The 11,173-nt window shown below is 51.6% G+C and overlaps 1 protein-coding gene across 1 annotated transcript in view; it reads right to left on the minus strand.

Annotated features, from left to right (window-relative positions):
* The window catches only part of NFATC2 (nuclear factor of activated T cells 2), a 145,666-nt gene extending 134,915 nt beyond the window's left edge, over positions 1 to 10,751 (minus strand). The window contains exon 1 of the mRNA XM_025039982.1: positions 10,624 to 10,751. The gene's annotated coding sequence lies outside the window, so the exon portion shown is untranslated. The remainder of the gene's footprint in view (positions 1 to 10,623) is intronic.
* Positions 10,752 to 11,173: the final 422 nt, after the last annotated feature.

The raw sequence follows: 11,173 nt of genomic DNA on the forward strand, positions 1-11,173 counted from the left end.
TGCCCCGCGGGGGCACCGTGCTTAGCCACTGGCCGGGGCCACCGCCAGGGACCTTCCCAGCGGCGAGCGCTGCGCGCCCTGCCCGACGCAGGAGCTCCACAGGAAAGCTGCTGCCACTTGCAGCTTTGCCCTTCGTGAGCAGCCGAGGCCCGGCTTTTCCCTGTTTTCTCCTCCAAGGGAGCAGACCTCTATCTCCATGGGCCTCAGTGTCCCCACAGCAGCGGCATGATTTTCACCTAGAGTTTAGTCACCTGCATGACCCGCCACGCAATTTCCCGGGACCTGAAAAGAATCACAGATACTCTGAAAGCACAAGTCCAGCCTTACATCTGTACCTCTTGGCCACCTCTAATGTGCCAGGGACCCAGCATGAATGGGACGCCGTGGCCCTGGAAAAGCCCGGATTCTGCTGAGGAGAGAGGCAAGAAAGAGATAAAGGGACAAAGATCATTTCCTGTAGGGTTGCTAGGGAAGACCTCACCAGGAGCCTGGCTCTGGGGTAAAGGCTGGGGACCGGGGCGTCACTTCTGTAGTCACGTAGAGCCTCTCTGGGAAGGCGATATCTAGACAAACCTGGCTGATGGAAAATTTGGGCGAAGAGTGTTCTGAGGGTGGGAACCCAAAGCCAGCGAGGGCTCTGTGTGTTGGAGTTGAGGCTGAGCAAGGAGGGCAGCGGAGGTAGAGAGGTTGGCAGGTAACGAGTACACCTGGGCAATTGTTCAAAGCAGATTCCCAGGCCCCTCGCTGCAGCTTCTGATTCTGTAAGTCTGGAATAGAGATTCAGGAATGTGTCTTTTTCAGCAAGCACCCAAGGTGAAGGTTATGAACAGGTACTTTTGGGGAACACTACGTAAGAACCCAATACCATCCCCCAATAAACACTTCCAGGGCCTTGGACCAAGTCAGCCAAAGTCAGAAAACAGACTCACGGAGGCAGAAAAAGAACGATGGTCCTTGGTCCTTACACAGTGTTAGAATCACCTGGGACAGTTTTTTGTTTTTATTTTTGTTTTTTTTTATGGGGACATTGGTTAACGAAATCCAGTAAGTTTCAGCTGTACATTTTAACAGTCAGGCTTCAATGTGAACCCAATGAACCAGAACATCCCATGGCGTCTTTTTTTTAATGACCCCAGATGAATCTAACATGCAGCCAGTGCTGAGAATCACCGGATCAGAAGAGTAGGTGGGAGCAGTTCAGGGATCCTGAGAACCCCAGCCTGACCTCCATGGGGACTGACTCGAACCCTTCCCCGTGCGACAGAGGATGGAGAATGTGCACTCTTCGGGGCAGCCATCTTTGCTCCGTGAAGGGATTTGTGCAAGGCTATCAGTCGTCATTCATATTTATTCGAGCACCTGCTAGGTACCCAGCACTGCCGTAGATCTTGGGGATGCAGCCGCCAACAGGACATCGCCTCTACCCTCATCGAGTTTATATCCTGGTAGCCGAGGACCAGCAATGGATAGGGTCCCTCCAATTGCACTTAGACCGGAGGAGGTCTTTAACCCAGGCTGCACGTGAGACTCACCTGGAGAGCTGTTGATAAATTCAAATGGCTGGGCTCCGCCAGAGACCAGTTACAATCTGAATGTTTGAGGGTGGGGCCTGGGCCACACGGTATTTTGTAAAAGCTCCCCAGAGGCCTCCAGTGTGTGGCCAGGGATGAGAACCACTGGTTTAGACTCAAACTCCATTCCAGGGGCCTGGGCCTGGCTCGGGACTCACTGAGTTTCAGCCCTGCCTGTCAGAACATGAGGACGTCCACTTTGTTCCCCGACCATGAGCAGAGCTATCCTGAGTGTCTCCAACAAGCATCTTAGGGGGTGGCGGATAAATTTTGGTGGAGGAGGGGAGATGACCCAGCCTAGGACACACACAGCCAAGTACATAGAAGGGGCTGGATGCTCTTGGTCCTCATGACAGGACCCAAAGTCCAGCCCCTGACAGTTGGTCAGGGATAAACAAAGGAACCAGCCTGCCCTTGTGCTGTAGGAAAAAGAAAGGCTGGCATCACCCTCACGTGTCCTTTCTCATCCTCACCCCTAACGATTAACTGTCTCTATCCTAGTAGACGAGGGTTGATTTTGCCTACCCAGAATCCTCCCCTTCTCTGATAACCTCACCCCAGCATATCCCTTTGGGAAACTACTCAGCATAACTTGGTTCCATCTGAATACAAATATCTGAGGGGCACTGACCCTGCCCCCCACCCTCCTCCAGGTGGCTCTGTGTCCTGAGATCCCTTCAAATTGACTCTAGAGGGACTCCCTTCTTTCCATCTTCTGGGATAAAGCTCATTTTTATCTACAGCCTGGACCTCTCCTCCGAAATCTGGGCTCAGATATACATCCCCCTGACCACCCAGAATCTCTATGTGGCATCCAACTGGCATCTCAAAGCGAATGTGTCCAAACCAAACCCTACCAGCCTCTGAAACGGCTCCTCTCTCACGTTCCCAGCTCAGACAGCGCCCTCCCGTTCCTCCAGTTCTCCAACCGAAGCCCAAGAAGCGGGCCTGGATTCCTCTCCCCTTCTCAGGCCCGCACGCGAACCCTCGGCAAATCCAGGCGGCTCCATCTTCAAAACGTAACCCAAATCCCACCCCTTCTCGTCAGCTTCGCTGTCCTTCCTTCCGCCCCAGGATTCTAAGACCCCAACATCTCTCGCCCGAATGAATGCAGTAGACCCCTTTCTGGTCTCACTACCTCTCCTTCCAAAATATATACCCCATGAGCCCTCCCGTGGCGTCTTTTAAGTTTAGAATTAAATACAAACACCTGGCCTACAGGGTTCCGGATAAGCCGCCCCCGCCCCAGCTCTCCTTGGTATTATCCGTCATTCTCCCCTTTTCTTACTGCCTTCTGCCACCCCGATCCTCAAGCAAGGTTCTACTAAAAGCCAGAGCCCAAGTCAAGGTGTGGAGTATAGGATGCGACACTTAACAGCAACACAAGTCGCAGGTCTGCAGTAGCTCAGCCAAATCCGCCCTGAGCTAATAACCCTGCAGGCATATTATGTTTGGCCTGCTCCATATATATATATTTTTTTAATCTGAACTTGCATTTTTTTTTTAATTGGGAGATTTCATATGAAATTCTAAATTTCCAATGTCTCCTAAAATATGGAAAGATCTGGCCGCAGCAGGCCCATATTCTCAGATAGACCAGTCACCTGGAGCTGAGAAGAGGTCTTCACATGATTCTGCTGCTGTCAGGTCACCATAATCCCCACCCAGGTGTCCCCACCTGTCCCTGTGAACATCCTCCACAAATACGTCCGGACTCATTAGTAGAACGACTAAAAGTAGGTCATCCAAAACCCACAGAGAAGACCCCGGAGATTTGGTAGAAAATGGATTCATCCCCTTCAGGCTGAAGGAAAGTAAGAACTTGAATTTAAAACAGTACAATCATAGCAAAAATGGCAGCTGAGATAAACGGACCACTTTACATGCACTGAGAGCATCGCAGACGTGCTTTTTAAAGCCCGAAGTGCCCGCATGTATAAGGCTCCCTGTTACCCCCGCTAAGGCAGAGAGGAGGTTATGGTTGCTTTTAAAAGTCACACGGAAATGGTTTTGTCCCACATGAATCTGATACTCATTACTGAGTCACATTGTTCCTGGGTTATTAGCTAAGGGTGGATTTGTTAAGGGACATTTTTGGATCGAGATGAAACACTATTAAAAAAAAAAAAGTCTCATGACTCCCAATGATAGCAGAGGGTGAAGGGGACCTGCCTTGGGGACGCTAGACTGGGCCGAGAAGAAGACACATCACGAGATTAATGCCATCTGCTCTCGAGTGACAAAGACGGGGACCATCCCTGCAGAATCCCAGGGCTCAAGGGAACACAGTTCGAGAACCACAAAGAACACACTGTAGACTCAGAAGTACCACTTCTCCCCAACTTCTCAGCCTCGCGCTGGCCCCAGCCACCATCATCACCTGCCCAGGCCACCACGACAGCCCCCCACCTGCATTCTGAGCACCCACTCTTACCTGGCTAGAGGCCGTTCCCCACTTAATGGCCGATACGATCTTTCAAAAAGATTGACATGCTCACACCCCTCTGCTTAGAATTCCCCCAGTGCCTCCCCATGACCCTGAGAATCAACCACAAACTGCTCACAAGACCCCGCAGACCCTGCCTGGGCTTGGGTCCCTGATCTCGTCGCCTGTCATGCTTCCTCCGTCTTTTGCGGTCCAGCCTCCCAGGTCTTCTTACTGGTCATCGAACATCCCAAGCACGTCCCTCTCCTCAGGGCCTTTGCACTCACTGTTCTTCCTGCCAGGATGCTCGGCTCCCAGACATTTTACAGGCAGATCCCTTGCCATTCAGAGGTCACAAAAAAGACCTCTCTAAAGAAGCGACCCTCCAGTCTGAATTATCAGTCCTTACTGTTGTAGGTTGAATCGTGTCCTTCCCCCAAACCCTCCCCCCGGGCTCCTGTGAATGTGATCTTATTTGGAAATAGGGTCTCAGCAGGTGCAGTCAGGGGACAATGAGGTCCTTAGAGCTCAGGGCTCTCATGCAAAGACTGGGGTCCTTATGAGAAGAGGAGAGAACACACATACCACAGGACGGAGGCCGTGTGAAGACGGGGACAGAGAACGGGGTGACGCACTAACCAGCCAAGGAACACGCCACCAAAAGCTGGGAGAAACCAAGAAGGACCCTCCCCTACCAGAGAGAAGGTGGGAGAGAAGGCGTCAGAGAGAAGGTGGCCCTGCCGACACCTCGCTTTCAGATTTTTAGTCTCCAGAACTGTGAGAAAATAGATTTCTTTTGTTTTAAGCCACCCAGTTTGTGGTAATTTGTGATGGCAGCCACAGGAAACTAGTACACCCACCTACCACACACACACACACACACACACACACACACGCATATACCGAGTCATTTGCAACTCACTTCTATTTTAGTCTCTTGCCTTTGACACCGTTTGAAGCTGCGTCGGATAGTCCTGCACTCACTTGCTTTGTGCTGCCCTCCTGAGGGCAGGCTCTGCGCTTGGTCACCACCCTATCCCCAGCCTTGAGGACAGGAACCGGCACATAATAGATGCTCTAAAAATATTGATGAAAACAAATTGATGGGCAAGGGGGCTTCTAAGAGGAGAATGAGACAGGCCTTGAAGAGAGAGGTGAAAAGTAGGCAAGGGAGCCCCACGTGGACGAACCGGACAGCTCAGGCCGAGGGAATAGCGTGACGAGTGTGTGTGTGAGGGAGTGAGGGGAGCAGGCCCAGACCAGCTCCAAGTGTGCAGTCCAGGCCCAAGAGCACCCGGCTGGGCTTTGTCCACCGAGAGAGGCTTTGAGGAAATAGGTCGCTGGGCAGGTCCGCTGTGCTGGAGAGGATGAGAAAGGGAGGGGACGGGCCGCCAGAAGTTTCTGAGTGGCTCAGAGAGGCAAGGTGGAAGGGAGAGGACCCCCCACCCACCCACACACGCTCCAAACTCTGCGGAGGGCTGGCTCCTTCAGAGGTCTGCGGCCCTCCTCGCCAGCTTGTTCCCGTCTTGCTGGGTGGTCCTGCTGCAGGAAGTGAGAGCAGCAGGACCGTGGAGCCCTTGAACGCTGAGCTTTTGGCATCGGCGGGGTCTGGTTCTGCCCTCGAAAGGCCTTGACCGCTCCCATCTTAGTTTTCTCCTCTCTAAATGGGGGTCACATTAAATAACCACCGTCTCTGGGTTTTATGAGACTCTGCTGGCACCTGTCAAGTGCTTGGCCACAGAGTATGTGTCTAATAGAGAAAACAGGTCACCTTATTGCTATGATTTTTCAGCCTAACGGGGAGCGACACGGTGGAGAGTGTCCGACGGAGTCCAAGCTCTGTAACCTAGTGATGTCACCCTGGGGAGTGGCCACACCTCTCTGTGCAAGTCGGGGACATTGACTGTCAGGCTGGTGTGAGGACGAATGAGGTGGCACATGGAACGCCCTCAGGATGGTACCTGGCACATAGCTGGCACTCAATGAGTGGTGGCCGCTGGCATGGTCATGGCTGTCGTTTGATTGTTGTTCTTGCCTTTGAGGGCTGAGTCACTCCAGACAACAGCCTGAAAGTCTATGCCTGCCGGATGACCGGGAGGAATCCTGCTTAGGTCGCTAGTGTGATATGGGAAAACATGGATTCAAAGGCCACCTTCATTGTCAAAAGGAGGCAGAAAAGAGGGAGCCAAAATGATGGTGCAGTGCTTTGGAGTTAAAGTCTCAGTTCTGTGGCCTTAATAAGTGATGTCACCCCTACTGTGCATCATTCATCCATTCATTCATCCATCTATGTATCAAAAAAATATATACACTTACATATATAGACTGAGTACCTACAACGTCCAGGCACTGTTCTGGGCCCTGGGGCCACAAGGGTAAACAAGACACTTGGGGTTTCTAGTTCCTGGAGTTCACGTCTGGAGGACACAAAGCATGGACAGTCATCACCAGTGTGATCAGTGCAGGAAGCGGGCAGCACAGGGCAGGGGCCCAGGGAGCCCAGAAAGGGCCTCCAATCCCGTCTGGCAGTCAGAGTGTCTCAAATTCCTGTTCCAGCAAAGGAACAGAAACAGGACCCTGGCTGGCTCCTTCTAAGTAAGATGTGAAATAATCACTCATGAATGCAGTAAGTGTGAGCAGTCCAACGAGAAAATGTATAAGAAAGCAAACAGTAATTGTTTTTTTTAGGTTGGATTTGGGGGGGCGGGGAGTGTAAATAATGAATTAATAAATAGTACAGGAATGATGACAGCAATTATTTATTAAGTGGGTACTTTGAGGGTTATATTGTTTATTAAAAGATTGACATCCTCCACAGATTGGTAAATAATTGCTGTCACCCCCCGCCCACCTACCCAAGGGCCTCTGCTGCCCTAGAGCTCTCCCTGCAATTCAGCAGATAAAGGGTTAAAGCTTGGCCCGGCAGGGGCGTCTCTTTGGACCCTGCTCCTGCTGTTCTGATTGGCTGATACTCACTGTGAAACATATTAATTATTACTCCAGATACTATTACTATCGTTCTTTTGTATGTGGGGAAACTGAGGCACGGGATGTGGACTTACTTGCACGAGGTCACGCAGCTAGCGAGTGGCAGAGCCAAGATCTGAACCTCTCACCCAGATCTCAAGCCGTTGGCATGAGGGGTGTAGAAACGTTACCTGGGACCCACTGGAGGCTCACAGAAATAGGAGACCTGACCCACCCCTGTCCTCAGGAGGCCTTACAATTCAGCTAAGGAAAGTTTTTAATAAAGGCAGTCGGAGGCGGTCTGGGAAAAGGGGTGATTCTCCTTTATTGAAGTTCTGAGAGCAGAAGGGGAGAAGGAAGGACTTGCTGGAGGAGGGGTTGTCTGGGGAGCAGGGGCGGGGCTTAGCCAGGAGGCGGCGCCCTTGGAGGGAGATCCATTCCATGCGAAAGCAGAAAGCAGTGCTGGCTTCTGAGCCTCCTGGCTGTCTGGGGACTGCTTTCCCTCTAGTAAGACAAGGCAAGGAGCCCTGCCTAACTCAGCCGAGGCTGGGGACACATCAGCTGCTGCCTCAGTTTGCCCGTATCTAATGACGATGCTTGCTCTTTCCACATCGTCCCTTACTTTCTTCTTATCCTTCCAGGATATGTCACCCCTTCCCAATGTGCATCTGGGAAAAGAGCCTGGGACCAAGGTCTGGACCGCCTCAGTGTCCTCATAGTATTATAAAAATGATGGCAGTGAGTTCCAGAGACAGCAGAGCATGTGGCCAAGAGCCCTGGGTTCAAATGATGGCTCCCCCACTTCACTGCTGGGCAACATCTGGCCCGTTCCTACACCTCTCTGGGCTCCCAAACTCCGGGAGGGAGACAATGAATATAGTACTTACTGAGCACAGTTGCCCTGACAAGGACAGAATTAATACTTGTAAACACTTGCTGTGTCACTCCCAGCCAGGGCTCGCTGTGTTTGCTCTCACCCCCGTGGCCAGCAATGGAGCTCTCATAGTGTGCCAGGCATAGGGCTGCTATTTTGCTGTGTGACCTTGGGCAAGGCTGGCTCGCATTGTCCTCGACAGTTGCAGAATAATAGCATCTAGTATGTGCTAATCACGTGTTGAGCACAGAGATAAGCGTTTTATGTGCGTGATTTCACAGGATGCTCAGAGCAACCCTATGAACTCAGCACTATCGCCATCTCTTTTGCAGATGAGAAAACTGAGGCTTCACCCTCATGATCTCAGCCCGACCTGTCTCACTGTGAAGCCCCGGTAAGCTAAAAGTATCTTGAGAGGTTTCAAATCCTGCCTCTCTTCAAAGAATTTTTGCCACAAAATTCAGTGCTATTGCAACGTAAGTTATTGTTTTTCATCTTTAATACAATAGGAATGGCAGCTAACAGGTATTGAGGGTTGACTGAGCATGACACCGTTTTAGGTTCTTTATATGTGTCATCTCACTGAATCTCAACACCCTCTATTATTATTGGCCCCATTTTACAGATGTGGAAACCGAGGCACAGAGAGGTGAAGGCACTCACCCAAGATCACACAGTTGTGATCTGGCCAAGCAGAAATTCTAATCCAAGCAGAAGGCAGGGAGTTTGGGTCTGGAAGTGAGCAGAGCTCACCCTGGGTCTGTTTATTCCTGAAATACTTTCCATCATCCCACTTCAGATAAAACTGAACACACCTCTTTCAGATCTTCAGTTTTTCCCAGGGCCTCAACCTCAAACTGCACAGCAAGGTCAGTATTTTCTTACCATGCAAATATTTCTGTTCGTTCTTCGTGGCCCCACCCATCCGCATGCACACTTCAGGTCTGTCCCTATGCTCACGTGGTGTTTGAGTTTAAAGGGGCACTAGCTTTTCCCTCTGCAGGGCACAGTCGAAGCATCTCGCATGCCAGCTCTTTGATGCCTGGAATTACATTCTGTGTGCCCAGTCGCCTTGGTATGCCAAGTGTGGTTCGCTGGGAACAATGTGGTGCCCTGTCTCCCACATGTGTACACACACTGGCACGCACATACTCACGATCCCTGCACACATGAGCGTGAGCTGAGAAGGGTCGTCAATGCACGTGCACACGCAAAACACACAGACTTCAACACCTCGAGACAGGAGCAAATTCATCAGCCTGAAGCAGAGGTGTAGCAGCTCCATTAAAATGTGAGGCTTGTGTGTTAGATCACGCAGTGAAACAGAAGCCCAGCTTCTCTTCCAAGCTCTTGCTCTCTCCCTCTTTCCAAAGAGAGCTACATTTGGCGTCCCTCTGTCACCCACCCCGACCTTCAGAGCATCACCCTGTTTCAGTACGTATAACAGTAAAGACCAATTCGTGTCCTTAGTATCCGCTGCCTGTCTGAGAGCGTCACTTTTACAGGTGATGCGGTATTAGTAATCTTTTTTTACCATTATGTCACATGCTTGACCACTAGCCGAGGACAGGATATACTGGTTACCAGTTAAAACGTTCAAAGTGTTGGCAGGGTGTTGCTTTCAAAAGTGCAACTCAGCTAAAAATATGTGTCATTGAGGTCTGCTGTGGCAAAGCATACCATTTACCTAACCCAAGGCATTTGGCCTCACTCTGGTTTTCAAAAAAAAAAAAAAAAAGCCCCTCAGGTTTATTTACTGAAATTGTCATTTCTTCCCCCCAGAACTTTAATCAGCCACGCAGAGCACAAAACCTACATTCAACTCTGATTTTATGACACGAGGCTAACTCCTCCTACGTATATTTATTTCACTTAACTCTTGCGGCCCTGCCTGTGGGCAGTGCCCCCGCTGCGTGCAGGGCTGGCCTCTGAAAAACACATCACACTGTCCCCGCTCCAGTTTTAAAGACAGATTCATCAGCGTACAGCCCAAACTCCTCCGACATTCCAAGCGGAGGGGAGATTTTCCTGTCATATTCTTACACGTGGAGCCCCTCCCGTCAGATGCGAGCAGTATGCTTTCCGGGCTAGACCCAAGATGAGGGGAAAAAGACTCAGAAACACGGAGAGCGGAGTGTAATCAGATCGCTAAACAAACTGATGGTACGTTGCACTTTAAAGGAGGAGCCCGAGGACTGTATCCATCAGGCACATCAAAAAAAAAAAAAAAAAACGGAAAGAAAATTGTTTAAATGTCCCAGAGCGTCTGCCGCTGTAACTGTTAAAAAGCAAAGTCTTTAGGACTACTTTTGCTATATCATAAAAGACTGAGACTGTTTTCCTAAAAGGAAAAAAAAGCTAAATAATAATAACAATAAATATATAATAATAACGACAACAATAATAATACAGCTGAATGGCATCTGCTGTCAAAAGCTGAGTGCTGAAACGGTTAAGCAGCCAGCGGTTAGTAGCGAGAACCCCTCCCGGTGTCCCACGGAGGAGAAAATCCTATGACAGCCCCGCCTGGGGAATCCCGCCTTAGGGACACCGCACCGCCCCCCAGGCACGGTGGTCTGAAGTCGGCTGGCCCATCTCCCCTCCCTGACCTGGGCGAGGGCGCCTCTCCTCCTGGCCACTCTACCTGTGCGCCCTGGGACACCGGAGTCCCCGGGCCTCCCCGCGACCTCAGCCAGGAGCCGAAAGCGCTGCCCGGGGAAGGAGCAGAAGGGAAGGGCTGGGAGGCGAGAGGAGGAACCGGCTGGAACAGAGGGCGAGTCAGTTACCTTGGTCCACAGACCCCATGATGCGGACGGGATGGCAGTGCCCCAGCCTGAACGCAGCCTCTCTCTGCATCTGGAGGGGATGCGGGCTCGGCGCGCGGCGTGAGAGGGGCTCTGTGTTTGGAGACCAGGAGCCAAGGGGGCGCCGCCCTCTAAAGCATGCTCGCGGGGCTGCCCTGGCCGAGGAGCCTGCGAGCGGCCCGGGAGCTGCGCGCCTCCCGCTCCCGGCTCCCGGCTCCCGGCTCCCGGCTCCCGGCGCAGCGGAGTCGGCGCGGCTCGGCGCTCGGCTTACTCGAGAGGGAACGCGACTTCCTTCCCGGCGCTCCGTGTTTATAGGCTTTCAATGCAGTAAAATAACGGGATTCCCTCACTGTTTCCTCCTGTTTATCCAGCACCATGGAAACCACTGGATCTCGTCCATCTCCAAAACTAAGGGCTTTCCTGCAAACTTCACACTCAGGAATCCATGACGTCGCCTCCTCCTCGGCCAGCCAGCTCCGTGGCTCCCTCGGCCGCCAGCACAAGTCCCCGATTGTTCAGGAGAAAAGTCAGA

Source organism: Pteropus alecto, unplaced genomic scaffold, assembly GCF_000325575.1.
Source record: "Pteropus alecto unplaced genomic scaffold, ASM32557v1 scaffold45, whole genome shotgun sequence".
Classification (NCBI taxonomy): Eukaryota; Metazoa; Chordata; class Mammalia; order Chiroptera; family Pteropodidae; genus Pteropus; species Pteropus alecto.